Source organism: Pseudonaja textilis, chromosome Z (genome assembly GCF_049901715.1).
Source record: "Pseudonaja textilis isolate UNSWEBS1 chromosome Z, rPseTex1.2, whole genome shotgun sequence".
Lineage (NCBI taxonomy): Eukaryota > Metazoa > Chordata > Lepidosauria > Squamata > Elapidae > Pseudonaja > Pseudonaja textilis.
Genome location: NC_142008.1, coordinates 78,573,950 through 78,579,996, shown reverse-complemented (window position 1 = coordinate 78,579,996; position 6,047 = coordinate 78,573,950). Strand labels below are relative to the sequence as shown.

Genomic DNA, 6,047 nt, shown 5'->3' with positions numbered 1-6,047 from the left:
CAGATACTCACATTGTGTTTTATACCAGGTGCCTCAAATTGGGTCATAACAAAGCTCTTTTCCTCCCAACATTTTATCTGCAACTAATTTATTTATTTATTTATTTGATTTGTCAGTTGCTTACAAGATAACAGATATAAGTATAAATATGAATAAGAATACAGGAAATAGGTACGAATAAATGGGGACAATAGGACAGGGATGGAATTTCCTCAAGCAAGACTAGTTTTTCCTGGGAAAGTAGACAAAGCCTTTCTTACATGGAGTTTTTCATCAGTTCTCACTATAACAGGCACTCAGCAAAACATTCCTTATCTTCTGAAGCATGAAAAAAGTCCTAAGCATTTCTCAAGTAAAATATTCTGACAACAGGATATCTAACTGGAGTTGTTGTAAAGTGGCGGAATAACCTGAGGCGAACACAGAGCAAACTTCAGCTTTACTTTATTGTAACAATAAAGGGTTGCCGCGGCTGCCACGCTAACAAGGCAGCCAGCTGGCGGACAACAGCTGATGCTGTTTGACAGCTCCCTTTTATAGCCGGCTGTCAAACGGCATCAGCCAATAGGAAAGGTCCGTGTTCCCGCTGGAAACACGGACCAGAGTGAAGACTTCAGCTCAGTCTTTTCCGAATGCCACACTCCTTTCCCCCAGAACGGAGCATGCATAGTCCTTCAGATTACCCGGGCACTTGCGCAGGCAGCCAGATCTTCTAGGTTCTGACAAAGCTGCTGCTGGAAGGAACTTTTCTGCTTGTTGGGCAACCTCTGGTGCCGACGAAACTGGCGTCTCGGCTTCAGGCGTCTCTGGGCGAGGGACAGATGGCTGCATCAGCATAGTCATTAAACAAGGTGTCCACTTCAGCATTTGTAATAGAGTGGATTCCGCTTATATGGAGGCCAAGGGCAGGGAACCAGTCTAACCCCAACAGGCTAGGGAGGGCACCATCCACTACCACTAAAGGCAAGTGACCTTTAAAATTTTGAAATTGAACAAAAAACTTGCCTTTTCTGATAGCTGGGATGGTTCTGCCTTGATTGTCATGTAGGGTTAACTGGCAGCCATGAAGCTTTTTCTTAGCCATTCTGGGAAGTAGTTGTTTCAAGGTGCTCCATGAGATGATGGACAGTGCTGAGCCTGTGTCAACCTCCATCCTGCAAGGTTTCCCTTCTATAGAAAAAAAAAACACTGATTTTGTTAGAGCCTTTGTTAGTCAGCTTGGCTTGATAGCAGGTAAAACAGTCTTCAACTTGTTTTTGGAAATGTTGGGTTGTCTGAGGCTTTTGGGCAAAAGTCTTTCCTGCTTGACAGATCCTGGCTAAATGACCCTATCTTTGGCATTTTAGACAAATGGCATTCCTGAACTTGCAGGATGCCCTGAGGTGGTTTCCCCCACAGCTTAGATAAATGGGCTGAGGCCGTGGAGGTAGATTGGGGTTTGGCCTGTTCTCCCTTTGACTGTTTTTTTTTTTTGCTGCCTGAGGCAATTTACATCATTAGCCTCTTCATAGCCTTCTTCTGTGGAGGCTTCATCATAATAGATGGCTGAGCTGCTCTGGCTAACTGGATTTCCCTGAATTTCTGCTGCTGAAAGTGCAGATAGTTCAGCAGCTTGAGACTCTTCAATTGCTAATTTAAGGGTTAAATCCCCTTTAGCCAATGGACGCCTTTGTAGCCTTAAATCCCTGACTCCACAAACTAGTTGGTCTAATAACATGTCTTCCAGATAGTCTCTAAACCCACAATGCAAGGCAGCTGTTCGTAGGGTAGCCATGTACTCAGTAATAGTCTCTCCCTCAGCCTGAATCCGTCTCCTAAAAGCATGACGCCTGGCAATTCGGGATGGCTTAGGGGAATAGTGGTTGGAAAGAATTTCCTTCAATTCTTCCCATGGAACAGTCTTAATTGAACCAGAGCCAATAATGCTGTAGCAGTGTCAAATACTGTGGCTCCTCAAAAACTTTAAAAGTAGGACTTTTTCCTATGGTCGGAAATGTCAGTGGGGTCTATGGCATCTAGGAAACAGTCAAATCAGTTTCTGTAGGATTCCCATGTTTCTGCTGTTGGTCTGAAAGGCAAGAATGCAGGGTTCAAAGTCATCTTGACTCAGCGGTGCCGGATCTTCCAAGGAAAGTTGAAATTCGCGCTCGCGAATAGTGACAGTAAGCTCTTAAAGTGACATTCAGCTCGGTAGTGACTTTGGCTCTTTTTTGTAGTGACTTCGCTTAGCGATTCTTTGCCCAGTCGCCTTTTATATGTATCCCGCCCTCATCACCAGTGTTGTAGAGCGGCGGAATAACCTGAGGTGAACACAGAGCAAACTTCAGCTTTACTTTATTGTAACAATAAAGGGTTGCCGCGGCTGCCGCGCTAACAAGGCAGCCAGCTGGCAGACAACAGCTGATGCTGTTTGACAGCTCCCTTTTATAGCCAGCTGTCAAACGGCATCAGCCAATAGGAACAGTCCGTATTCCTGCTGGAAACACGGACCTGAGTGAAGACTTCAGCTCAGTCTTTTCCGAACGCCACAAGAGTGACTGTGAGAGGGCAGTGGAGGCAATTCATTCTTTTCATCCAGCAAAATAACAAGCCTACTGTTCCCAATCATTTCACCCTTCCAACATTTTTCTTCTTTTGGTTCAAAGCCAGACTTTACAAGTAAAATTAGAGTAACTAGCAGGTTTAATCTTTCCTTTTCTACAGAATCAAACATGATAGAAAAACCAAATATTTTAAAGTTCTGTCTATTTTACAGCCTGGGAACCTAACCTAAAACTGGCCAGGGGTTGCCAGCTGCTGAGATAGTAGGAGTCTTTAGTACACTAAAATTCTAAAATCTCGAAACACATTTTTTATGCATTTTAATGTTGTACAAGAAAAGTGGCAAAAAATAAGACATGTAAAACTACGTCTCTGTCTCTACTTGTTTGTAAGAAACATTTTAGAGCTATTATTAGAAATTGCTCCATCCTGCTGAGGTAGTAGCTCCTTCCTAGCAATGTTTGAAGTCTCTTTGGAAGAAATGTTGCAGGGTATACTCACTGTGTCACAGTACTAAATTCAGAAGTACATGTTTTCCACTTTCTTGAAAGTAATTTCACATGCCTTTCTTTATCTTTCCAAAGTAGATGCAGGCAGTTTATTGATGCTAAGAATAACTTTTCAAGTGGACAGCATGTTTACCTCTTTCAAAACCTACTTCCAAATTTAAATTATGATTAAGCTTCCTGGAAATGTAATTCTGAGCAATATCTAATTACTCAATGAGTCTGGCTAGGTCCCATTGGACAGCTGAGGCAGATCTTATAATCTGCACCATCATCATGGACATTAATGAATTCTACCATTTTTTTCTTTGTCAGGATTTCAGGAATCAAAATATTCTGAGAATATTTCTTAGGTAATAAGTATTGAAGAATTCATGGGAACCATAGGAACCTTTCTATGGGCCAACTACAAATATAGTGGATCATGCTAAAATGCTTTCTCATCTTCAGTAACGATAGAAACATTATAATGTTTTCATTTGGAATGCTGATATGAGAGAAAAAACCAGTTCAATGTATTTATAGCATTTATAGTTCATATCTTTAGTAATAATTGGCTACAGCTTGTTATTTGTTTAAATAATATTTGTTTATATACAATGAGCGGTTGCAGGAAGTGGGCTTGGCTAGTCTAGTAAAGAGACGGACCAGGGGGGGCATGATAGAGGTCTTCCAATATTTGAGGGGCTGCCACAGGGAGGGAGGGGTCAAGTTATTTTCTGAAGCGCCTGTAGGCCAGACAAGGAATAATGGATGGAAACTGAACAAGGAGAGATTTAACCTGGAAATAAGGAGAAACTTTCTGACAGTGAGAACAATCAACCCATGGAACAGCTTGCCCTCGGAAGTTGTGGGAGTGCCATCACTTGAGACTTTCAAGAAGAGATTCGACTGCCATTTGTCAGAAATGGTGTAGGGTCTCCCGCTTGGGCAGGGGGTTGGACTAGATGACCTACAAGGTCCCTTCCAACTCTGATTATCTGTTATCTGTTTATGTTGCATAGATATGCAAAATCTGTCATTATAGTTAACAATGTCAGTAACATATTCATTTTGCATGAATTTTTTGAATTTTTTGAAAATTGAAACAATAAATCTTTATCTTAGTAATTTATCTAATCCAAGTTAACTTGTGTTATCCAGATCTAAAATTTACTTTGACTGGTACAAAATTTATTTTCTTATGCTTTCAAAATAATAATAAAAAACAATATATTTACTCTTACCATTCATAGAACAGTCAAATTTACAACCAGAACGAAAACAGAAAATAGAAACAAACTAGAAAAATACAAGAATCACCTTGTGGCGAGATGGGAAGCCAAACTAATCAATAATAATAATCAACCCGTCAATAGCCATTATTTCTAGAAAATCAAAGCAATTATTTGAAAATACAGTAATTTTAATAACATTTAATTATCGGTTATTTAATTTAATGGCCAACATAAACTTTTGCTTCTATCATTTTAGACATTAAATTGTTTCTTAATTCATTTTAAGGACCATAGAAAACAATATTTTTTTAAAAAAATGGCTTTTGCTCAAATTAATGTTGTTAAAGAAGAGAACATTTACATGTTTAGCTTTACAGAAATGTAAAGAAAAGAAAACTTTTTCCACTCTTCAAAAATATTCAACATTTTGAAAAACATGCAAGAAAATGTTGTTTTGTTATAAAAGTCTTACATTCTACATTTCATTCTGCATTTCTGAAATTTCATCATAAACTTCAGTTGCTTTCATCCCCACTTGGTAGATTCAGTTGCTTCTCTTTTGTGATGCCTACTTTTTTTCATCAAGCTTTTCAATATTTCTTTCATCCTGTATAAGGTTGATCTTTTTGCATTTCAGGCAGCCTTTTTTATCTTATTGAATAAGCCGTTGAAAAAGCACACAGATTACTTCTATTCGACAACTGGACATCATACTTAGACAGAAATAGATAAGGAAAAGGTTCAGAAGATCCTGAGTCAGTCTTCCTTCCTTCCATCCTCCCTCCCTCCCTCCCCCCTCTCTTTCCTGGCCTATTGTTAGTTAAATTAATATCCGGCTTTCAGAGATTATGGAATTTCCTGTCTCCTCTCTTCAAAATGTAATTTAGACAGAAATGAGTCTTTCCTATAATTTTTACTATATCTATTTTTACTTCATATATAATTAATTGTCTGTTAACATGGATAGAAATGTGGTCTAAGTCTATGCTCCATGCTAAGAAAACTGTATTATGAATTTTTGAAAGCAACCCACGGTTACTTTGTATTCTTTTAGTATTATGCATATACTCATCCTTGAACAAAGGTTCTTACAAATCTCAAAAACATCATGAAACAGCATCAGGTTAATGGAGCATCAGGCTTCAGATCAAAACTTTTTGCAAAATCTTTTTAAGAACCTTTAGTTTCTGAAGCACAGGTGAATAATCCGAACTCTGCCTCACCCCCCCAGTATTGTGAAATATAAAAGCTGTGATGTCAGATCTGCCCACCTAATCCTTTATGGAAGGAAAACTCTCGACTCCATTTGGTTGAAATGAAAAGTACTTTTACTAAGAGATGCTGGTTGCAGTAAAGCCAGACAGAATCTAAGGTTCCTGTGCAACAACACAGAACTATGCCCCTTGGTTCCCCATCCCCACCCCCATGACTAGTCCATCTTTAGTCAATCTGACAACACCAAGATGTTGGGGAAATGCTAAGATGTTGAGTATGGTGAAATTCCACTCTCAGGGCAAATGGCCTTGAAGATGCCTGGCACAAACCGGATTCCAAAATGCTCTGCTCTTCTTCAACTGTTGCTCCCTCCCTAATTTCCACCATAGGCAGCTACAGATTTATTGCCCATGTATTCCCCCTCCCTTTCCCAGTGCTTTGATGGTGGGACAGCAATGAGGCACCAAGTCGAAGACAGTGGACCTGACATCTGATTAGTTTTATACTATGCATTAAATAGGACTAATGACATAGAGTGAAAATAACGCATGGCAAGATCAAATCAAAA

General features: G+C 39.5%; 1 long non-coding RNA gene across 1 annotated transcript; it reads right to left on the bottom strand.

Annotated features, from left to right (window-relative positions):
- Window positions 1-429: 429 nt before the first annotated feature.
- On the bottom strand, window positions 430-3,144 carry LOC148124103 (uncharacterized). Its single transcript, XR_015739931.1, has 2 exons — window positions 3,043-3,144; window positions 430-1,170 (listed from the first exon to the last, which is right to left on the bottom strand). It is a non-coding gene; the product is annotated as an uncharacterized LOC148124103 (long non-coding RNA).
- Window positions 3,145-6,047: the final 2,903 nt, after the last annotated feature.